The 24,873-nt window shown below is 41.7% G+C and overlaps 2 long non-coding RNA genes across 7 annotated transcripts in view; one reads left to right on the plus strand and one right to left on the minus strand.

Moving 5' to 3' along the window:
* Positions 1 to 24,873, plus strand: part of LOC115253352 (uncharacterized) — a 219,730-nt gene that overhangs the window by 150,463 nt on the left and 44,394 nt on the right. Inside the window, exon 4 of one of the 4 annotated variants that reach the window (XR_003891678.1) lies at positions 7,415 to 8,899. The exons of 2 other annotated variants lie outside the window; for them this stretch is intronic. This is a non-coding gene — a long non-coding RNA (uncharacterized lncRNA). Of the gene's footprint in view, positions 1 to 5,646; positions 5,748 to 7,414; positions 8,900 to 24,873 lie in introns of those variants that run through there. One more of the 4 variants, XR_003891680.1, reaches the window with a different exon arrangement.
* Positions 19,799 to 24,795, minus strand: LOC115253353 (uncharacterized). 3 transcript variants are annotated; one of them, XR_003891683.1, is made up of 4 exons: positions 24,416 to 24,795; positions 24,209 to 24,314; positions 20,874 to 21,009; positions 19,799 to 20,795 (listed from the first exon to the last, which is right to left on the minus strand). It is a non-coding gene; the product is annotated as an uncharacterized lncRNA (long non-coding RNA). The 3 variants fall into 3 exon arrangements; XR_003891682.1 differs by lacking the exons at positions 24,209 to 24,314; positions 24,416 to 24,795 and adding an exon at positions 23,367 to 23,493; XR_003891684.1 differs by lacking the exons at positions 24,209 to 24,314; positions 24,416 to 24,795 and adding an exon at positions 23,367 to 23,488 and having other exon boundaries at positions 19,799 to 20,260.

The raw sequence follows: 24,873 nt of genomic DNA on the forward strand, positions 1-24,873 counted from the left end.
ACTGCAATTGTGGTTCTTTGATTGATTTGTATAGACCATATGTTTCTTTTTTTTACAGGCAGGTGATGTATATATAAACATATATGTAAACTCTGCTAGGGTTATGGTGCTTTTTATGTGTTTGGGATCCCTTTTGCTAAAGGTCGCGCTGGTTTCTGGGACAGAAACACACTCTGGCATTTTGAAATAAACCTTGAGGTGGGTTGCCAAGTGCAACTTTGGGAGATAATGGACTGCTAAAGCCCAACTTTAAAGCAGCGTCTTCATCCACTCATATCCACCAGTTTTGGTGATTGGATTATGGATGAGAAAGTCTGCCAGGATTGGGATGTGATGTATTTGGAATGTAAATAGAGTGTGTCTGTTTGATATTTGCACAACAATCCTTTCGGTTCCTTTTTTACCACCCACAGACATCAGGAGACACTTGTATCTCCATCTGTCTTCCTCTATATGCACATTTTAAGATGCTACCCCTTCCATCTGTTTTTACAGCAAACAAAGCACTTAACTAGCGGTGCAGGGTCATATGACTAAGGATTTTTTTATTCATTTAGAGAGCTAACTTACTGATGACATATCATGTCCACAGCATTCACTCTTCCCACAGTGAGGTTGACCATGGAGTTCCACAAGGTTTTGGACTTGGACCAATCATTTTCACTTTGCACTTGCTCCTCTTAGGAAGCATTATTCACCCGCATGGGATACATTTTCATTGCTATGCTGATGACACTCAGCTTTATTTATCCATAAAACCAGAGGAGGCAGAGCAGTTAGTGAAGCTCCAGGCTTGGCTTGAAGACATAAAGTCTCAGAGGTCCTCAAATTTCCTCCTCCTTAATTCAGGCAAATCCAAGGTCATGGTGTTTGGTCCTGAACCTCTCAGGGATAGATTAGATCACATGATCACTCTAGAGGGCATCTCCTTAGCATCTAGTCTCTCTGTGAGGAATCTTGGAGTAGCTTTTGACTGAGATCTGTCCTTTACCTCACACATTAAAACAGTCTCTAGAAGTGCCTTTTTCACTTGAGAAACATCACAAAGATTAGGAAATTATTGACCCAACAAGTTGTTCCAGCATTTGTTACTTCCAGGCTGAACTAATGACACCTTATAATCCCAATAGACCGCTCCGTTCTTAGATTGATGCTTTGTTTGTGGTCCCCAGAGTCTCTAACAGTAGAATGGGGGCCGAGCATTTAGCTACCAGGCCCCCCTGATGTGGAACCAGCTCCATCTCCAGGTATGGGAGGCTGACTCCATCTCTACTTTTAAGATTAGAATTAAAACCTTCCTTTTTGATAAAGCTTATAACACAGTAATTCCACTTATTATATTATAGAATATTTATCATTTTTCGAGGATCATCTAATTATTAAGCTAACTTCTGGTTTATGCTCCTATAGGTCGAGGCTGCCAGGGTCCAGAAACATGATCACCTGACAGGCTTCTGTCACCCCTTCATGGCTTCCTCTCCTCTCCTCTCCTCTCCTCTCCTCTCCTCTCCTCTCCTCTCCTCTCCTCTCCTCTCCTCTCCTCTCCTCTCCTCTCCTCTCCTCTGTTGCTTCCTGGGGTTAATCTCCTCTGATTCTGAAAGCGCCTGGAGGCAATCTTGATTGTAACAGATGCAATATAAAGATCAATTGGTTGATTAATGGATTAACATATAATTATATAGTGAAATTTTACCTGTGTATTCAGCCAATCTCTATCAAGTGCTGGAAAAATGTTGCATGTTCGCTGTGGACCAGCCACGGTAAAGGATACCCTGTAATGTGTGTAAAAGCAGCCGTTGAGGGCATGGCACATAATGAGCCACAGGTAGAGGAGGCCGTGTTGCAGGTGACAGACATTAGGGAAATTGGCTTGTGGAGTGCAGAACTGAGCGGCACTGAGTGGTAAAATTATTCAGATCCTTATGCAGCAGTAACTGCTAAAACCATGGTGGCGGTGGTGGTGCAGGTGCTAATCTGTCCCACTCCTTCAATCAAAATAGCTTCAGTTTTCCAATGATGCCGTGTTTTCAGTTGCTTCAGCAGCTCCGGAACAGGACTTAGCTCCTGCACAATAGCTCTGCTATCTGTGACACCAACTTTTATACCTCCCAGTTGTGGGTAGCATATATAACATAATGTTCTAGGATGAATATGCATTTGTGTCTCCTCACACAAACCACCACTATTCTGGTGACAGGCCCCTTTGACTTCAGTCTATCTAATTTGTTCTGTTCATATTCTAAGAGACAGGTGCGCGCACACACACACAAACACACACACACACACACAGTGACCTTGGCTCCCTGAGGAATGGACCGTGTATAACTGTTTACCAGCACTTTCCTCGGTGGTCTGCAGCGGTTTTAAAGAAGAGGAGGAGGGGGAAGGGAGCAATGAGGGACACTGAGAAGCTCCTGGGATGAGTCCAAATCCAGGATAAGAGAGAAAGACATGTGTTTAATAGTTCTAGAAACAGATGGACAAAACAGAGAGATAAACACATTCTCTACCTTAATCAAGTGCTGCATGATGAGCATCTAGAGAACCCCCGCCCATAAAAGCTGGCTGTAATTGTTCTATAAGTCTAGTTAGATTCAAATAAACGGACACCAGAACTAATATATTGTTAACAATCCTGCCAGTAACTAGGGAGTGATATGCCTTTTAAACATCATAAATCAGGGTAAAATATGAAACTGCTGCTTTAACGGTAAATGTATTGGTCCCTCGGCTCTTTGCTGACGAATCATCTGCTGATCAAACTGTGTTGTGTGAAGTGATATTCCCTGATTTATCCCTGCTTTGCACTCAGCGCGACTTTCTCCATCTCATCTGGGATGCACCTCATCTTGTTTCACCTTCTCTTCAGAATTTGGACTCGATGCAGCAGCAGATAGTGATGAGCCAGCAGTGGCCATGCTTCGTTGCTTTAGTTAATGGAACTCTCCCCCCTTTGCAAGGCCTCACTATTTATCCCTGGACCGGGGCCTTAATTAATTATATCTCCTCTTAGGACATTAGGTTAAAACATGAATAAATTAAACTGATTGTATGCACAGATTTTGCCTTTCGGAAGGCAGAACGGACAGGGAGATAGATGTCCGTCAATAGTTTGGCGGTCCAGCCTTGTGTCTCCACTCTTTGCCAGGACTCCCTTGAAAAAGCAGCTTCTAACTCTCAGCAGGACAAAGGTTACTGACAATGTGTAAAACAAACTTTTGACAAACTGACCCACACCTAACTGATGATTACCTTTGCGATTACAACAGGAAGTAAGGGATTTAAGATTGAAAGGGTTTCAGCAGCCATGACCCAACATGCTTCCATTAAAAACGTTCACCCTCCCCATGCAATAAGATAAGATAATCCCTTATTCATCTCAGAAAGGGGAAATCTAAAATGTTGATGTGGCAAAAGGATAGCGAGGGTAATCAGCATGCAAAGGGAACAGCGCTGAGAGAAGAGCAAGAGGTCCATGTGCATTTCAGGAGAAATACACACAATAAGTGCACACAGCTGTACACAATATGGGCCTCTGTTGGAAAATTTGTAAGTCATTACACCGATTTAGAAAAGAGTGAGTGTAGAATGTGTTATTGCCCGTAGGTTTGGTTTATATGTCCAGCCTATCAGATCTGCTCATTGTAGAGTCTGGCAGCAGTAGGCGGGAAGGATCTCTCCTTCGCAGTGTTTCCCAGTGCTGTCAGAGTGTCGTGGAGGGGGTGAGACAGGGTCTTCAACATGGATGACAGCTTAGCAACTATCCTTCTGTCTCTTCCATTAAGTCCAGGAAGCAGTCCAGGACAGAGCTGGCCCTCCTCACCAGTCTGTGCAGCCTCTTCTCATACTCAGCAGAGATGCCCAGCAGAACACAGAACCAGATCCTTGGTTTTCACCACATTCATATGGAGGTGGTTCTGTTGCTACGTCCACAAAACCCATGTAAATCCTCTGTTCTCCCAGTTGTGTCGATCCATAATGAGGCCACCGATCACAGACGACTTCTGCAGATGGCAGGTTGAGATGCTGTGTGCGAAATCAGTGGTGTAAAGGGGGAACGGAAAAGGAGCCTTGACTGTTCCCACATCCTCAGATGCTGCCCTCGGCTGGTCAAGGAGTCCAGAGTACAAGCTTTGAGGTGGTGCTCCACACTTGCAAACTCCATCTTGACTCCCAGCAGAGTGGGCTTAATGGTGTTGAAAGCACTGGAGAAATCTAAGATCTTGATCCTCACAGTGCTGCAAGGTTCTACAGGAGAGCAAGGTGTGCAGAAGGTAGAGAGATGATGGCGTTCTGGAGGCCTGTCCTCATCAGTTGCTTTACCCCTGGCCTGTAACTGTTAAATGTGTCAGGGTAACCAGTACTGTACACACGTGTTTAGATTTGTGTAGTTACATCTATAAAAAAAGCCTTATTCCCACCACGATGCAGGCTCTTGGTACCTTGGGACGATTCTTGATGGTAACAGACTTTATACAAGTAAAGTTGACGTGGAATTAACTGGAATTTCCTGCTGGTACAGCCTGTCTCCATCTGCAGAACAGGGAGAAACGCCAACTGTTGTAGATATTTACCACAGCATCAGAAACGGAAGTGGGTGGAACAACCGGTGATCTGGTTATTGAATTAAGCAATATTTAAATTTGTGTAACTTTTTTGTGACCTTTGTGCCGTAGGTTAGTGGTTCCACCTTTTTATGACCTTTTTGAATGAATCTGTAGGTGTCTGCAAAGGTTTCTGCTTTACCAGTTAAACAGATGTATACATTTGTTTTCAAAGGAAACACATTCTGAACATAGCTGTGAAAATACCTTGTATCTCCATTAAGTTGTTGCTCTGAATATCTTCATGGATCACACACATACGCAGTGTGCCGGTGTGTGCCGTGCTGTGTGAATCTGTTAAAGAATGTGAAGTCACGACTGCTTGAATGTATACTTTGGATGATGTTAGCGATCTCATTTGCTCTAATGTCATGTGTTGCCTTTGCCCAAGGCTGCGTGCACTCCGGAACCCAAATGATACAACAATAGAATGCACCTCGTGCTGTGCATCAGTAAATGTATGGAAACAGCCGCGTGGATTGTTTGCACAAAGCTACGTTTCCTCCTCGCTCTCTGTAGGGAATCGCCCCAGGCCTAATTAATGGAGTTAAACATGTTTAACAGTATTTATAGCTGAGGAGGAAGAGTGTATATGAATTCTGCTTTCATTTAACGACTTTAACTCTTTACTCAGTAGGGCAGCTGTTTAGAGCAGTGTTCAGTCATTTTTCAAGACACTCAAGTGGTGGGTGGTGGGGAAATGATGTGTAAGATGGATATTTTGCGCTGAACAAGTAAAAACGGAGGCATTATTTATTGAAGAAGCTGGCTTTCACTGAAGTTTACAGTTTCAAAGAGGTTTAGTAGAGTTTAGTGATGAAAAAACATTGCAATAACTGCCAAATGCACCATATATGTCAGCGACCAGCTCTGTTACAGGAACACTCTCCCCAACATGTTAGCAAATGACATATACAGCAGCCTTCCACCAGGTGGCAATCCTAACGTCACCAGCCGAGGCTCTATTATGTCATGACTCCATATACTCATTCATTAATGACAGAAGAGAAGTGGCGCTCACAGATTTCACCGATCATTTTAGCTATGGATGGAATGAGCAAAGCTGAGGATGCCCCTTCACACACACCCTCAACTCTATTCATGCTCCAACAAAACCAGTCCATGTGTTGAGGAGTGACCTCCACTGCCTGATTGGTAAGCTTGAAAACTACAGCTTTGGTTGTGACGTCTTAGTTTCACGTGTTTGGACTCCAAATGCTGACCCATTGCTTCAGTCCATCAATCCAATAGAACACTGTTATATATTCAGAGAGATTTTAAATGTAAAGTCAAGCTGAACACACAGTTGGGCCTTTTGTAAACATGCAGTCAATATTACACTAGAGAAAGGCATCGATGCCATTACGTGCTCCGAACATGCGCAGTAGGCTGAGCTTGTTGGGGAGGACACTTCAACCACGATAAAGACAACTTGGGTTTTCTTTATTGTGTCCTCTTAATTTGCAGCCAGCTCTTCAGCATGCTGGATGAGTGGGAGCCAGACTTTGAAAAGACTGTTTTCATCCTTCATGATGCAAATTTCATGATAAGAGCTTTAGGTCGGACGTAAAACCACACTTAAAGTAAAACAAGTGTTTTTCCTGTGAAAACAAAAGATGGGAGGAATTTAAAATGACAGGATTTGTAAAAGGAGTCATTCTAATGCCATTTTCTTCAAACAACACAAAAGCAAATCTCAGAACGGATCCCTTTAATTTGTTTGATGCCATTATAAGTGAACGCCATCACACATAATGTGTGACTGAAGAAAAGGATTTATGGTTTGATTTATTCATTTGGCTCAAAGAAAACAAATCTGAAAGAAAGTTCAGCGAGGAGCCTTTGTTGGGCACAGACATATTTTCTCTTGGTGGTGCTCTTTGGAAGGGGGGGATAGTAATAAGTTGAAAAAATCAGTTAAAAAGCCTTTATAGGTTGATCATATAAGCCTAAAAAAACCCAAAAAACGATGTGGTTCAGCTATACGCCTTCGTCAGGGAGTCAAATGGGTTTTAGGAAAGGAAAGCGCCTCCTGAGAAGTTCTCAGGTCACCAATCAGGTGCATCCTCTTGGCAGAACTGGGGTTCTGGTAGCAGCATTCAACCTAAAAAACAAAGAAATAAACCAACATCCAGGAATGTAAAGGTGACGGGCTGAGAACCAAAACATCAGAGGAAGAGACTAAAATCAATTTCTTTGTTCAGACCTGGATGTTTGGTAGCCTGGAGCTTGTAGATCCAGAAGCTTTCACTCTGCTTTAACTGTGTTTTCCTGTCTCTTTGTCTTATAGTAAGTGGCTTGTATTTTTGATATTGATACAGTAAAAAAGAGGACATGTTTTTTTTTAACACTACAACCAGAGCCCCACTTCTTTGAAGCTAATACTCCTGATTGGTGGCTTGGTAATTTATAAGGTCTTGTCCTTCCTAACTCCCGGGCGTAGGCGTAGGCACAAAAATGGCCCAGCTCTGGCAATAAAGGCTTTTTATGTGCCTTGGATGTTTTTTTTTCAACTTATGAAAGAAAGTTATTTCCCTTTTTCATCTGGAGTATTATTTCCATCAATTTTGGCTTTTGTTTCTTATATACTTTGAGTTCTGTGGGTGCACTTGCATGAAATGTGGTTCCTTTCTGACATCGCCCGCAGCACTGCTCCTCACTCTACGTTTACGTGTTGATAAGGAGGTCTCTTTTTTTGGGTAAAAGGGTTGCTTCCAAGGGAACCTTTGTGAAGGCGGCGTCTGCAAACGCTAGATTTGCCTGGGTGTAAAGCTGTTTAGGATTACAATTTGTATTTTTGTGATTGACAGAAAGGTCTTCAGGCAAAACAACATCAAGTAAGATGACTGAAGAACCCAGTGTTGGTGTGTACTTTGGAAGCCATGCGTCAACAGTATACGCCGTTATCATCTTTATAAGGAATATTTACTGTTTAAAAGCAATGTTATGTCATTATTCTACCTTAAAATAACAGAACTGAAGAGCACAGCTGCAACTAAAGGTACATCCCCTAAATGCTGGCAAGACGGGGGTGACTATTTATGCAAACACTTACTGAGCGCTAAATTTTTGACCGCAACTTGTAAAAATCTGCCTTTTTTGGCAAATTGAACACTCAAAGCAAGAACACAGAAGACATTTATAACATAATATATGGACGGCTCCTGGCACATTCAGTCTTGGATGATTATGCAAGACCTGGTCCACACTCTTCATTTTATAAACTCCGACTGCCAGCTGATATTGTCTAGTGGTGATAAATCCTGTAAGGCAGTGAGATTTAGAGGCTGTGATCAGTACTTGTCTGATGAACTGACAGGGTGTGTCAGCCCGCTTTATCATTTTCAAAAAGGTCAAGCTAACATTTGTTCCTGTAGCATAAATTAGAGGACGGGGGGGGAAATGTAAGCCAAAAAATGAGAATGGGAAAGGTGACTGATTGAATTGCCCACTCCTGCGCTGTTATGGTAAATGAATAAATCAAAATAAAATGGCTCGAAAATTATTTTTCTTTGGCACAAAAAGCAGAGCTGGCTGGAATTCTTTCATAAAGGAAGTAATATGAAACATCTACAATATTTCTATCCTGTCCCCACATCTCCACTCTCATTATTATACTTTTTTTTTATTTCTTTGTCTTGCTCTATCATAGCCAGATGAAAGCCAGAGCCAGGCGTAGACTTTCGAAAAGACGTAGGGAGAAAAATAAATGAATAAACACCATCAGTGAGGCGTGTTGAAAAAGTAGGAGCTTTCAGTAGCAGTGAATGAAAAGGTATGAAAAGGTGAAGCAATGGTCAGAATAGATTACATACAGTACAATGAAAGAGTATAATTCAATGGAAATAACACATGTACAGTACACGTATGTCCTCATTGTGGTGTTACTTCATTGTCTAGAGCTGAACAAGTTGTTTGTCCTTGAAAACAAGTCCTGTAAATTGGCAGGAAGATTTACACTTGATGATTCAGTTTAAAAAATATTCCCCTTGCATTCATTATGTCTCTGTTCTGTATCTATTAAAGAAGCTTTTCAAAATAAACATGCAGTTATATTTAATTAAAATCAAGTTTTTTTAATACAAGTGTGCTAATCAGCACAAAACAGGAAAAGTCGGACTTATCTTTGAGCTGCTATTAGAAATTAAGATTTTGAAGAAAATCAGGCAGTTTCTCCATCCGAAGGCGACTCCATTTGTGTTCGGACTCCTTGGTTTTTGTCTGCCCCCCCATGGTCTTGTTTTCCTCCGTGCTGAGTGGTGATCGGGCCTTTTCCCACCACCATGTCGGCGCAGCTGTGGCTCATCGTCTGGTCAGCAGCTCGTTAAAGGGTCGTCTTGTCCCCCTGCTCGCTGCCAGTTTAAGAAACGCCAGTGGTATCTTCTCCCTTCATTGTTAATTCTTCATGGTCATTTCAGGTTCAGGAGTCTGAAACTTAATTTGTACAGCCTCCTTTCTTTAGTAAAGACTTCAAAGACTCCACTTTCATCTTGCATGTCTGCATTTTGGGGTTCAGTCTCTGAGTGCTAGTCAGCATTCCAACAATTTGTGTGTATTGCAGAACTCAGAAAATTTGCATTGTATGTCCAAAGATTCGGCTTTGGAGGTGAGCATGTGACCAACATGGCATTTAAACATAATGAAAAGTTCCATGATGAACAGCATCACTTGAGAATCCATCTTGATTCGTTGCATCCATTTGAAGACATAGTGCAACTTTTGATGAATAGGTAAGGGTGTACTCTCTCATACCCACTTTTTTTTTTTTTTTAATAAATGGTGTTTATTCTGCCTTCATTTTTCTGTGCACTCCCAATACCCCAGTGCAATTCTTTACAGTTCTCAACAACTTTCCACAAAACAAACTTTAAAAACCTGTCTTTGAATTTGAAATTGACTCAGCGAATGCTGGATCTGGAGTCCTCTATTCTATCCTTTTTGACTGCTCTAAAATATCACTACTTTCTATACATTTTGGTGGCATTTTATTATTGATAAAGCAATTGAGCTAAATTTATTAGAGCCTTTCTCCGGAGGCATTCCCACTCATTTGTACCCTAGGCTACATTTTAGTTTTTAGTGTGGATGTATCGGGTAATTAACTAATAATGAATTTATATGGATCTTTAAATGTTGCTAGATGTCAGGGAAGACAGGAGTGAATCAGAAAAGAGAGGCATTGATAGATTGCTTCATCCCCCTGCACACCGGTAATTCTCAGCCATGGAAGAATAAAGAGGAAAACACGGAAAGGCATTATGCTCCTGATGTTCCTCCGCTGATGACTGACTGTCAGTGTGGAAGGATTAATGCATGCAGAACAGATCAGGAACAATTTAATACTGTGCGTAGTTGGTTATTCAGTCTTTTCGAAAAGAAGGAAAAAAAGAACAGACACCCCCCCCCCCCCCCTCCCCCTATTTAATCTAAGTTTTGAAAACATCCATAATGCAAGTGCAGGAAGTGATTTGCCCAAAGAGAAAACATGTGAAATCACTCAGTGGAGTTTATTCTACAGTGTGTGTTAAAGCTAAGTGGTTATCTCTGTCTTTTTTTAGCAATGCTAGCTATGTAAGCTATGCCCAGGGGGTCTCAAATTAAAGTCTTTGTTTTGACAAGACGTAGGAAAGAAAAATAACTATTCTTCATTGTGTACAGATCATATCTGATATGTTTTGCCTTTTGCCTTTAACAGCCTTTTAAATGTACCACCGAAGCCACATCTGTGCATCTCTGAAGATAAATCAGGTTTGTGCTACAACAAATATGACAATTTTGCATCTGTGTTTCTACCACATAAGCTTGGCCCTACCCGGCCCAGGGGTCTTGGACGTGTTTCTGAATCCATTAGACTTATGAGCAACACCCAGATGGCAGAAGTAATCATCACTGCTATCATCTGATCAAAGGACATGTCTTGGATGTGATGTACGTTTGCATTTCCCCACACATGAATGGAGAAATTGATCCCCTGCACACACGTTTGTATTAAACTTTCTACCCTTTTTTTTTTTTATTCTATTTTGACTTTCACGCCCACACAGTTCAAGGAAACTCTTAAGACATTCTTGAGATTTTAACAGATGTGTTATTCCATGTAGCTTTCCATTCATCAAGCTGTGTGCAGTTGGACAGAAATGTGCCATGGCTCATTCTTTCCTCCACAGAAGCTGGGATATCGTGATCTTGTCAGTTGAGCCATTTAGCTACACAAGCTGTAGATGTATATACAATCCCCAATTGATGGGATGGGATGGGACTGGAATTTCCCAGGTTATTGGTAGGGCTTTCCAACCGAGGACAAATTGCCATGATGTGTAGAAAAGACCCGTGTCTATCCAGAACAATCCAGGGATTTTCGTGCAGTGTGAGAGGGGCTCGAATTTCGCTTGTGGGTGCTCCCCCTTTGTGTGTAGGATCTCATGGTGATGAGTCACAAGATCCTGTGTGAAGGTGTGATCTTTGCCAGAGGGAGTGTTGGACTGTGTTGTAAGTGGTTCAAACATGGTTTTCCCAACTTGACACGAATGGCTTCTTTGACACCCCTCTCAAACCAGCAATGTTCTCTGGCTAGCACCTGAATTCGGCCATCCTAAAAAGAGTGTCTTGTTTCCTTTAAATGTAGGTGAACTGATGAGTCCTGGCTCTTGTGTTTTGGGCCATTCTCTACCCAGATTGGGCATTCATCCAGCACTACATGAAAAGTGACCCTAACTGGGATGAAGCGAAAAATAAGAATCACAGAATTTTTATTCCTTACCTGTATGGAAGTTTTTGAAAATCTCCGGAGGACCTTTTAGACACATGACATTCCGCTACACTTCAAACCCACCAACACACCTGAAGGACAGTGGTACACCCGAAGAACAAGACACAAAATACACACACAAAGCATCGTCTATGTCACACAATTCCAAGAAGACTGCAGGGACTTCTACAACAGGGACACTAAACAGCCTCTTGTCTCGCTTTGGATAACAGTTGTCTCTATTCTCCCCAGTGGCCTTTATTCGTATCAGACTTTGCAGCTGAGTCCTGAGTTTCTCTCCCCATTAATGGCCGTCTCTTTGTCTACTGGTTCACCTGCTGGGTCCCCTTTTCTTCTGTGTAGACGAGGAATGGAACGTCCAAAAACAGAGCCACTGGACGAGTTTTCAGATCACACCAACCTGCTGTTTGTGCATCACGATCAGCCCAATAGTAGCTCCAACACCACGCAGTTGCTCCCTAACTAGGCTCACCTTGCTGCATTTGGTTTGTTTGTAGTTTATTCCGGTTCTGCTATTTTTTCGTGACGTGGATGGGAAGGGATGGTGGCGAAATGAGAGTGAAATAAAAAAATGTAATTACACGTAAAGTGTAATTTACCTAGACAAACCACATAGGTGGTGGGGGAAAATCATTGGTACAAACTGTTTCTTTCATTCTGCTCTGATTTTTTTTTGCTTTTTTTTTACCATTTTATTGTAATATTTTCAGTTAGTGGCTGATTTCACAGCCACACATTGAAGGCGACAGCTTTAGCAGCATCATTAAAACCTCTTCTGATCACCACAGCCAAGCACTTAGACTGGAGCAATTAAATCTTCCGGAACCACTTCAAGCACTCGTGTTCTTGCAGGTGAATTATCTGTGTTGGCATTCCAGCATTCTTGCATGTGTGGCATTCTTTTCTTTTTTTTATCTTTATCCTATATTCTCCATTCTATTTAAAATCCTTTAGTTCTCTTGTCCTTGTTCTCAAAATTCACTGTTTTATAATAATGAATATAATATTTAATATCGTTTTATAATTATGAATGCCTGGCTTCTGGACAGAATAAAACTCTTTATTTCTCTCTCTGACACACACACACACACTTACAGGACACTCAAGTCCACAAATTCCACACAATAATTTTGGAATTGTCAGTATTTACTGAACTGCTCCAGAACTTCCTGCTGAGATTTCCAGTCTGGCTCAGTCTCCCCAAATTCTTTAATCAACCAAAGCTGCCACAATATTCAGAGATACTATAAAGAATCACTCTGACAAAAATATTTTTTGTTAAATGTATTAAAAAGACAAAGATGATACAAAGTGTGTGTGTGGGGGGGGGGGGGGGGGTGTCAGTGTGTGTGGGGGTGGGTGTCAGTGTGTGTGGGTGTGTGTGTGTGTGGGTGGGTGTCAGTGTGTGTGTGGGTGGGTGTGTTCTTGTTCTTGCTACATATTTAGCACCAAAAATATTCATTCTTCTTGGGAGTTGCGAGGACATTTTGGGAAGCGAGGATATTTATGCTGGTCCTCACAACAATTTATAAGGCATGATTTGTCTTTACCCTGTAGGCTGAGGTTAGAAAGGGGTTTAGGTTAGGATAAGGCCCAGTTTGGGGATTTGTTGTGATTATTAGGGTTAGGGAGCTGGGTAATGTGTTATTTCCATGAAAGTCTTCACAAAGATGGAAAAACAAGGATGTGTGTGTGTGTGTGTGTGTGTGTGCAGTTGTCTCCGGCTGTCATGTAAATCACAGCGGAAGCCTTTCCCTGTCAATCATTGCCAGCTGCTGTGGCAATGACACACAGCCAGGCTTTGATATAACCACAGATGAATGACATTTCGCACAAGTGTGTACAATTTTGCGTGCTTTGTCGTGCATGTGTGTTATTTTATGTGTTATCGTCTTTTCATTTCTGGATCTCTCCTGCTTTGAAGGTTATATATACAAGACCGCCGCATTCTCCGAGTGTGTTCCTGGGTTTGTGTGCCTTCCTGTGCGTTCCGACAGTTCTTTGTGGCTGTGTGTGCGTGATGTGTGTGTACGTGTGTGTGCCTTGCTTGAACAGAAAGTCTCATTGTTAATACTGCCTGGCGCTTCCACCAATCACTTTCATCTCTATTTCCTGTTTTTCTCCATATATCAGCTCTTTACAGAGTTGAAACCCCTGAGCCCCGGATATGGATGGAATTTGCCATTATTCTCATCATATAGCAGCTATGTTACTTCTGCCTCTATCTACAACATCCCATCTACTGTCTCCTTGGTTTGTTTCAGTACTCATTGTATGAGTATGTGAACCTTAGATTGTAGCCACCTTCCTGGACCAGGATGGACTCAAGCCATGACCCTTACGTCGGCCTCTAATGGGTCAGTGGATCTGGCGAGGTTCACATAAGATGGAGAGGGACAGGAAAAAGGTCAGCAGGAGGAGATTTGGGTTAGAGTAGTCTCTGCCTGCTGTTTCCAGAGCCACAACTTCCTGGAACATACCTTATGAAGATAGAGGAATGAATGCATCGAATATGCCGTCATTTCTCAAAGTACAAAAAAGAAAATCATACAGGCGCCACAAAGGAATGGTGCAGTGCTGCGCACGATGTCAATGTCTGTGAATCGAATTGCTTCCTCTAAGGTTCAAGGTTGGCATTTATATTATTCTGTTGGCTGCATTGTCTTTGAGCCTTTCAAAGCCCATCTTCAGTTTCTTCTGTTTCTGGAAGATTACAAGAATCCGTGTTATTTCCCGGACCTTCGATCACATTCCTGCAATGATAGTGGTCCTGAAGCTCCAATTTGTGATGTCTGAAATGTTGGAAGATTTCACACAAGAGCGTAGAGGTAGAGGAAACCAAATCTTTGAACCTTCTACCCTGTGGGATGTGCTCAAACACATGCCATGATCTCAGCACAGGTTTGATCTTGATTTGATGCCTCATTTACAACGATCTGGGTCATCCAGGTCGTGCATGGTGTTCCAAAGAACTTCCAACAGCTGCAGATTTGCCAATACAAGGCCTGGATCGAGATATCCAACCCATTGAGAGCTTGGATGTGGGGCTCGCATTGAATTTTGGTATTTGTCCTGTTTCAGGTTGATCACACATTATGCAACAGTTGGTTTGAGCTTCCATGATGGGGACTGCTATGAAAACATGTTCCTGTTTCTATGGCTGCGACCATGCATGTGCAGAAACCTTTATGTCAAAGGCACTCACTTGGAACGGGAGCAGAGCTGGTAAAAACTAGTTTGTCCAATCGTGTGCACCAGGCACTCTACAGCAGGCAGGCAGCTCGAGAAGCGAGCAAATGGGGTGATTCATGAAAAGGGTGTAATACTGCTCAACTCAGCCATTAAACACGAATTTTCTACTTTCTGCATGAATAAAACAACAATTTCGACGGGCATCCGTAGATACATAATTGGATGAATAAAGCACTAGATTTCTGCTAAGAATTCACAAGTATTTTTTACATGAACGAAACCCCCCTACAGGTACGTCCCGGCTCTTCTCTTCTTGTGTCCTAACACAATGACAGGAGTCTATATGGAAAGATAGCGAAGTGTGGGGGGGGTATGAATAATAGACGACATCTCTGGCATTCCTGCTGAATGATTACAGGTTCACTGGCTTGCACACACAGAGGTTTCTCATCCATGCGTGTCTCTAAGCCTCCCAACATTTATTCCTCAGTCTTGCCTCATCATATTTTGAAACTCTAGTTATGGTTCTCTAACCCTTGCAATATTTCAGTTACGATGTAATATTATCTATGCGTACATTCCCTTTGCCTCTCACAGTTTTATTGTGAGTTTAATGGACCCTCTAAAGATAAGCTGGGGTAGCAGGTGACAGGAGAAAGCAGCTACTGATTTCTATCACATGCTACTCCAGGTATGAATATTGGGAATTCATCTCCATTCATGTTCATCTCCACGAAGCTTCTCTAATAATACGGATCGCTCAAAATCAACCTATCATGCCATGAACTCTGGCCATGTGACTATAAAGTGAAAAGTTATCTCAGTTTTTATGGTTACAACTGAATTCACTTTAACCAATGTAATAAATAACATTTTCCTTTGCTATAGGTAGACCTTTTGCTTTCAGTTCCATTTTAAAAACTGTTCTGTCGTCTGCTACTGTACTTTTTGCCAGGATACACAAGCCTTTCGACATTGTAGTTGTTTAAGTGGCCTCGCATCTGAGATCTTCAGTGTTTAGGTCTACAGGGTTAAGACAAGCTGGTACAAAGGCTGCTTGGCACATTGATGGATAACACCTCAGCAATGTTAAGAGGTGCAGAAGTTTGGATGTGCCAGAGACAGGCTTATGCACCAACTTCACAAGCACAGGGATCAATACAGAATAAACAGAGCTTTAAGTTCACCAATGATCTATTAACCCAAAAAGAAGCTAAAGAAAATGAACTACATTTCATCTCTTCCTACATAATTGTCTCTGACCTTTGCACTGATATCTGAAAAAAAAAATGATCTAAGGAAAAAAACCTAAAGATTAAGAGCCAAATTCTACTGCAATAATGTTATTGAGGGTTGTAATAAGCTTATTAGTTCATTAACATTTCATCAGATGGGCTTCCTTGGGCCCACAGTCCAGTCCATCAATATTTATAGCTCAATCCATAAAACAGTCTGTCAACAACATTACTATATCCCCATTTAACCTTTTAAACTGCAGCAGAATCCAAATGGTGTCGGATCCACTGCACCTTCAATGGTAATAATCCAAAGTGAAGTGAAAGACAACATGCTTATGTTAAAGCTAAAGCAAGAGTAGAAGCTAAAGATGTAACTGCACGTCATTTGTCCAAGCATTTTACAAATCAAGTAGCTTGGCAGCATCCAAATGGCGGCAAAACTGCCTATAAAAACGCTAAATGGCTTCCACCGTTACGCCGTGTGTGTTTTTTTTATTGTTAGAATTTGTCAGCATCTAAATGAATTATCTGGCAGGGAGATCGACCGTTATTCAGACTTTGGTGGGAAATTGATTTAGCTCAAGACATTTAGCATGTTACAGGGCTCTTCATGTCCTCACATTTACATATTTATTGCCTTAAATGCATGATGTGCCATATCATGGAGGGAAAGTGCTGCATTTCAAGCCACGTAGATGTGAAAATTGCATGACACAGCGAATGTGCGGCACGTTCTTGAGTGCTTTAACGCTTGAATTAATGCAGAGGAAATGCTGATCACCTGTCAGGCTGCTCACAATGAGCATGCCTTTAATAAAACGGGTCGATTGACTGATTGTAATTCCATGACAGATTACGCTGTAGCCGATTATAAATCGAAGAAGAGGGATATCGCTCTGCATTCTGTTCAGAACAACCACCCATTATATTTTTGGATGAACAGACTGTACATAGAACAGATGAGAGTGAGGAAGCTACCATCACGGTCTGGAAATGCACCTGCACCTCTGCTGCGCTCGGGCCACGTTCCAATCGCTTTGGTCTGCACCTCGAACCAGAACATCACCGGCTTCCAGGCCGGTTGCTGCCTGTAGACTCTTTCCCTGACCAGGAACCAAGCCTGGGCTGCCTACAGGACCAGGGAACACACACTAATATTGACACCGACCATATTGAGTAATGGTTCTCATTTCCCACAAATTGTGTAGCTACACAGAAGCGAGATCTTAAAAAACATCCCTAGTTTAGCTTAGTTGGTCCTTGAGATTAAATGATCCACCTGAAACAGACTTTGAGATCACAAAGTTGCTAGTTTTAGTTGTTTAGCTCTGTTTTTACCGTCTTTTCCGATGTCGGTGGCTCATCCATCTGTCCAACTTCTACCACTTCACCTCCTGACAGAATGGTGATTGATTGTAGATTCAAAATCTGAAAGACTCTTAAAAATCAGGATAAAACCATTTCAATGTACCTTTAAAACAAGAACTCACAGCTGTTTCACGCGGGAAACTTTGTTCCCCGACACAGGGGTCAATTCACGTTAGAAGTGTAGACATTGAAAATGCTTCCATTTCATTCAGGAAATTGATTTAATTATAGTTCACATTAGGTAAATCAGAAACATTAAAACGTTCGTTTTAGTGGGTAATTTAATTTAACTGCTCAAATGTTTTTCAGATTTGGCCAGTGGCTCGTGGTTGCCGAGGTGCTCATGTCAAGTAGCACTGCGTGGACGGTGATATATTAGTTGTTGTCCTATGAATGACGGTTAATCAAATATTTTTCAGGGGCTGTACAGAGAGGCTCAGAATAGGAATTAAAAAAGGGAAATGTGTTGTCGTTTGCTTGATATCCAATTTCTCCTTTATGCGTTTTTCTTCAACCTCATTATGGACCTTTCGATTCTGTTTATGTCTCATTGCTGAGAGTTGCAAACACATATTTGCCACAAAGTTCTCAGTGCAACTGCACGCTGAGCCCCATCAAGGAGATGACACCTTGATAGATGTGTATTTCAGCTAGCAAACATCTGGCCTATAGCTGGTAGATCTCAGAAATAGCTACAGACAGTAGATTTATTTGTTTGTTTTCAGATTACTTGATAATTAATTGACTTAGATCACTCAATCACATAATATGCAATCCACGTATTCCAAAAATGTAGCGCTCAACAGTGAGAGACGTGTTCAGTCATGCTTAAATGGGGGGGTGTAAATAAAATATGGCATCCGAAATCACCTTTGACAGGTTGGTTACTGGCATCTGTGATTCTGTTCACTGACCAGATGGTTGAAGCCACACACAGACCACAGATCTGTGACCTGCTTCCTCACATGTTAAGAATGGAGGCTCCCACCTTCTTTCAAGGCTTTGGCAATCCCCGGAGGCCTGCTGGGCTGTCACAAAGTACTGGAGCCTCATCTTAAGTCTGGTTTGTCATCCTGTCTTTTTTCCGACGGTCCATCAGTCCATCCATCCATCCATTCATCCATCTGTTCTTCTCCAATTTCTCAATGCTCCAGGGATTACGCGATGGCCCAAACTAAAATGTATTCCTCCCTATTTATGTGTTTTAGTGCTTCTTTGTGTGTGCAAGCTTTGAGACTGTCACAAATGCCAGGTTGGTATTGACTGGTAAGCAGTTATGGAGAACATAGAAATTAGATTGGACCAGCTGCCTGTCCAGGTACGGCAGGATGACGTTCTCTTCTTTTAAGATCAGATTTAAAACCTTCATCTTTGAGATAGTTTATGGTCAGTAGTTCTGTAGTTATTCATTATTCTACAAAAAAAATCACCTGCCTGGTTCCTATCACCAAGCTGTCTCCTCCCTGCTGCCCTCCGCTCTCACCCCACTGATCTCTTGCTTTGATTGCTCTGCTTAGCTAATGTATTTGCATGTATGATGTGTTTCTATCCTCCTCTATCGGTTCTCCACTACTCTTTACCCTGCTGGCCATCAGCAGGAGGGTCTGCCCTACATGAGCCTGCTCATGGTCGAGGTTCCTTCCTATTAAAGAGGAGTTATTCCTCTCCACTCTTGCTTGTTGAGGTTGGGCCCTGAGCTTTTGTAACGCGCCTGTCGACAACTTGGATTGTGACAGATGCTAAAAGATGAATTGAGATGAATATAACTTGCAAGTGTTGTCAGGAGCGTGTGGCTTCACCCTTCCAGTCACCCGTTTCCTCTCTGTTCATTCGCTTCACCTTACTGTCTGTGCTGGTAACTCTCATAGCTGTGAACATGAATAGTCACACATGATCTTGAGTTCAAGCCCTCTGTATAGCCTCCTGACAGTAGTGTGTGTGTGTGCGTGTGTGTGTGTGATGAATGGGCTAGTGCCAGGCAGCGTTCCCTTGGTGGCCTTGGATCAATCTGCTTATCTGTTAGCTGCCAGCATTGTTGGTGATTAACGACCAGCTCCTCACATAGCACATCCTTATTCATTACAGCACACATGCACATGGACATTTGGCGAGGCGCGTGTGCACACACAAGCATGTGATATCCTTTTTCATTATATTCAGCAGCCACATAGCGGACAGTTGGAAGGCAGAGGGGTGAGAGAGGAACATGTTAAGTAAGATGGATGGCTGTAGCCGCAACACAGGGCTGTGCATGCGTGTCCGCTTTCCTCACACATATGTTGCCGAATCTTGTGTTTTCTTCCCTTTTATTTGGCGTTTACACGGTACTCAACCTCATTACCTTTCGTCTTTCAGGTCAGCATCTGTGTGTTCGTTTGAGACGTCTAAGTTGCTGATCCGGTCGCTCGTCAGGCTAATCGGTGCAGACAAGTGTACGACCGTGGCACAGTCCAGGGGACAGGTTTTTACTAGCAATACCGGGGATCGAACTAATTCAGTGAGACAGATATGTAGCGTTCCCATTGGTGGAGGAGAGCACAATTATCTGTTAATTAAAGGAATGTTGGGCTTCTGTTGGGTTTGACAAAGCTTAGTGGTGTTATTGTAGCTTACAACATGACAGTAAATGACATCAATCAATCATTTTTATTCATATAGCACATTCAAACAATGTGGACAGAACCAATGCGCTAAAATTAATAAAGAATGACCAGTAATTCGTACATTAAAACACAAGTTAGAAGCATAAGAATAAATCAAACAAGATAGAAAAGCGTCACAACATTGCTCGATATTAAAACCCAGCTGAGAAGACTGGGCTTTGAGCTCAGATTTAAAAAGTGCAGGATCTCCAGTCTTATGTAGTTGCATAATATAGGAGCATCGGCAGTAAAAACGCCATTATTCCGCTGCTTTTACCTCAACCGTGGAACTTCTAAAAGAATTTGGCCTGATAAATGGAAAGCTCTTTTATTAAACAGGGCCCAGCCTCTCACATACATGATCATCAAAAAGTTCTGCGCATCCTTCTCCGTGTCATGGCAGTCCATATCGGTCCTTTCCCATTTTGGGGTAACGGATCCCGGAAGCTGGTGATCAGTACACATGGACAAAACTTTGTCAAACATCCTGTGGAACACCAGACCCGGTTGTTGGCTGAATGACAGCAGCGGGAGGCGCATCAGAAAGTGCGTTCTAGCAATCAGATTAGTGGTGGTTTGCTAACACACACACGGATTTTCTAAATCTTAAGAGATTTTTTTTTTTATCGGTCAGAGACCCCTGCCATACAGGAAGATTAAAAATAAGGCACAGAGCAGTTTTGATCGCACTGTGTGGTGTGCTCCGATAATCCAAACACAGCACGTCACACACATCAAGATTCTCTCCCCACCGCTGATCTAGAATCTCATCCGTCAAGCCAGAAATCTCATGTGATCACATGTGATCTCACAAACAAAAACAAAACACAAAGCCTTCTGAAGCCATCAGCTGAAGGAGCCTGGCAAGACAATCAGGACAATGGTTGGTCAGGACTGTGAAAGCTTCAGCTCCCCTCCTATGAAGGCACTCAACAGTAGCGCCTTTGGGTCCAAAAGACTCTCATTGGCACGTGGAACAGAGCTATAGCAGCCTCTCATGGGTAAATATGACAGCTCACTAAAGTTCAATATGTCAAACACAGCTCAGGGCAAGTCGAACCTTAAGTATCGCTCTCACTCTGCCGCCTGTTCTTGACATCAGGTCATACGTGTCAGGTAGGTCACAGGTATGTCTTTCATCATATCCTCCCACTCATGAGCAGAGAAGACTTCCACATAAGGAGGCGCATTGTTATCTGTGTATGGAGAAGGAAGACAGCATCGTATGACCACCATACACACATCAGTTACTTTTCTTTTGTTGGACCTGTAAAGAATGGCGAGAGAACTTTCAAACATTACGACATCTCCAGTGAATGACAAATCCCTTTTATAGATAACACGAAACAACAAATATAGAAAGAAAGTGATACTATCATAATCCACAGGGTGCAATAAAACTCTGGGTAACGTTCTCCCTTTAAAAAAAGAACAAGAAATAAGCACATACAAGAGAAAAAATAAGAATAAATGGACTTAACTGAAGATCTGAGAATACAGTTATGTGATACACTGCTATTCTCTTACTGTGTGTGTTTGTGTGTGTTTTCCCCCAGCCAACTTCACAATGTAATAAGCTTGAAGCTCCCTCAGACCAATAAAGCAGCCTCCTAAATATGACTTGAACAAACAAAGTCTGATGTTTTAATATACACAATAAAGGCAGAAAATCATCTCAATTTTGGTTTTATATACAGTAAAGTACAGCAGCACCTGAGGTAATGCATGTATTGGGCCCATTTAAAGGTTCAGCATATGTTTCTGGAGATTGACAATAATAAATAAAACTCTTGGCTAATGAAATTTATCTTCTAGAACTATTTATAACCTTCTTTAAAACAACCAGATAAATACTTTATGTACCAGATATGTGTCAGAGACAAGCCAAACCCTGTTTTAATTGCAGATATCTTCTCCATCTGCACATCTGCCTGTACATCACTGTTAAAAAATACCATTACAGAAATTACATGTTTCATGATGATTATATATCAAAAGCCTCTGTTTCTATTTGTTTGCTAGCATCATCTATCCCTTTCTTTCAATGTCTTGAATTTGCTGCAGACTCAAAAACAGAGCGAGGAAAATGAAAGAGAGGGAGGGAGAAAGAGAGAGAGACATCCTGCCAGCCATGCTTGATCTAATCTTTGGCAATAATGCGCCAACTTCACATTCAAAATTCAAAGCTGCAGGTAGAAGTTTCTGGCACTATTGTAACGTGTCTGTTTCCATCCGACACTGCCAGTCTGTGTACATCTCTGTCTCACCTCCTCATGTAGCCAACAGAAATCTTGGAATTAAAGCTGCGGGAGAGCTGTTCATCCTCTTGTGTGTGTGTGTGAGTGTGTGTGTGTGTGAGTGTGTGTGTATGGTGGTGTTTTTATGTTCCAGGGAGCTTTTGTTTCAAAAAAGGTATTCTAAAGGATTTACGAACAATCCAGTCATTAGGATGATGTGGTGGCTACCAGAAAATGAAGTAATCAATCAGCAGACAAAATAGAAACCTTCACATTGCAACAAATTGTGGAACTAGGTATTAATAGCTCGTGCTCAAATGTTCCCCATCAACTTTCCACTTAACTTGCTCTATAGGGGCTCAAAAAACTGCTACGAGCAAAACATAAGCTAGCATTTTCTCAGTAGGAAGAGCATTTTCACACCCTGATAGTCTCCAGTGTGAACACCTTACCTCAGCTTGCCAAACTCCCTCCCCTCTCTATCATACTCTTACTTGGAGTTCCCGCACTGCCACTAATATGACTACCCTTTCTGTCATCACAGAGGAGTTATTAACCTCCGCATTAGTGCGTACTCTTAAGGCCTAATTGCTGCCAATACCGTGTTACTGCCCCATCTAATAAAGATTATACGTGCTGCGCCAAAAGGACAAACTGTTCACTGGAATTGCTCATTTAGTCTTTGCTGACATAAACTTCAAAGACGAGGCATATTGAGGATGTTCATAACATTGCGGGTCAAACATCCCCTATTATATTTTGAAATGAGGGGACAGCGAGGGGTTATGTGAAAGCAAAATAATGACTATGCTAAAGGGCAATGAAGGACAAAGTATTATTAAAGAGGAAACTGAAAAATATGTAATTAACTTTCAGGCTTGTGCACAAATGATTTGATTATTAGTCATATTAACCCTGAGAAGACAAGGACTGCAGAGTAATGGGTTTATATAAGACTCTAAATGCTAACACATTACATTATTTATGCTTTCTTTGTTTTCTCCCCATAATCATTATGAAAATTTTGAAGTTTGGGGTTTTGATTTTGTTTTTTTATATACCAATATACCATTCTCTTGTTTTAAGCAGCGGGGGCACAACCTGTTTTAGGTTATGGGCAGCGCAGCGGCACAAGGAAGGAGGCGGAGCCAATGAGATTGACATGAAAAGGATAAATAAAATAGGAACATGCTGACCACTGAGTTTCAGTACAAGAAAATTAAACAGGAAACCATTAATAAGTACATGCAGACACTGCATAGAAAGGCTTTTGCTTTTAAACCCACTGTTTGCTTGAAGTAAAACCAATAACTTACCCCTAACCTGACAAAATTCACCTAAACATCCACCTTCCACTAAAAGTCCTGTCTCCACTACAACGGGGTTCAAAAGAGACAAATCATGACAACATCATCAGCAATGAATAGAACAGAGTAATTGCATCTGCCTGAAAAGAAAAAAACTATTGTAGATAAAGCTTTTAAGTCTGTCAATACTACATCGCATTATTACAACATAAAAGTAATGGATTTAAATCAAAGCAAAACTTCAAGGGTAACCCCAAAAACTATTTTTGTTGAACTACTCAGTAATTGAATCCCACAAACACATCCAGTCTATGATGTTCACAAAATTACAAAAGGCTGTTGTAAAATAAGAGGAAAGAAGCATTGAAACATCATTTTAAAAGGCATGGCGTGACCATGTTGGTAACTGGTGCATTTCAGTGAAAATTGAGTGCAATTTCAGTGGGAGTGTGGGTGGAAGTGAAGAGGCAGAGAGACAGCAAGCCATGGTTAGCTCAGTCAACACTCCCTCCTGGCAATTACCAAAAATGAATTTATTTCTGCAGCCAACATCATTAAATCAGCCAGAGCATTGGAGCAAAGCCCTGTTAGCATGAATACAAATTACCCCAGCTGTCATGAACAACACATCATTAAATCACACTGATACTAATCTCAAGTTCTAGCTAAAAAAAAAAACTAAACAAAACCCCACCCTTCTAAGAACGTGACTGTTTGGCTACTCAGAAAATCATTTTAGGATCAGATGGTTCTCTCGAGTATTCCAGTGTTTTGTTCGGGGTGGGTCTGTTAAAGCCACAGATGGTATTTATCCATACCTTCTACTGTTTTATATAAGTAGCATACTGTACCATGTTCAGAATGGGCGAGCAGCAGCCTCCTCCACTATGTGGATGACATCAAGCTGTATGCCAAGAGAGAGCGAGAGATCTGTTTACTGGTTCACACCACTAAGATCTACAACAGCAAAAATATCGGAATGTCACACACTGTCAACAAGTGTAGGAAAATGTTTACTATGAGAGGGAGGATAGTCATAACTGAGTCAGGCAGCCTACCAGATAGAAAAGTCCATAGACACAAATATCTTGTGGATCTGCAAGAAAATGGGAACCAAGAGAAGGACTCTAGAAAGGCAGCCACTTATCTCCAGAGAGTAAGGCCTGAAGAGTCAACTCAATGGAAAGAACAAGTTCTGTGAAATAAACACCCAGGTCCTGCCAGAGATAAATAAACTTAATAATAATAATAATAAACTTGCCAAAGGAAGAGGTAGAGGCCGATGACTTAAAGGGAGCAAAACTTCCACCCGTGTCCATGGACTAGTGAGCATCAGAGACACTGTTTATGATGAAATGGTCAATGAATCCATCAGAAAGACATCTCTGAGAGACAAGTGGCTAAGGGCCTACCTCAGGCAGCAGAAATCCAATGGGTAAGAACAAGCCCCCACAAGGCATTTAATAATAATAATAATAATAATTTAGGTTTTGTTCAAGCTCCTAGAAATTGACTT

This window comes from Takifugu rubripes, chromosome 17 (assembly GCF_901000725.2).
Source record: "Takifugu rubripes chromosome 17, fTakRub1.2, whole genome shotgun sequence".
NCBI lineage: Eukaryota > Metazoa > Chordata > Actinopteri > Tetraodontiformes > Tetraodontidae > Takifugu > Takifugu rubripes.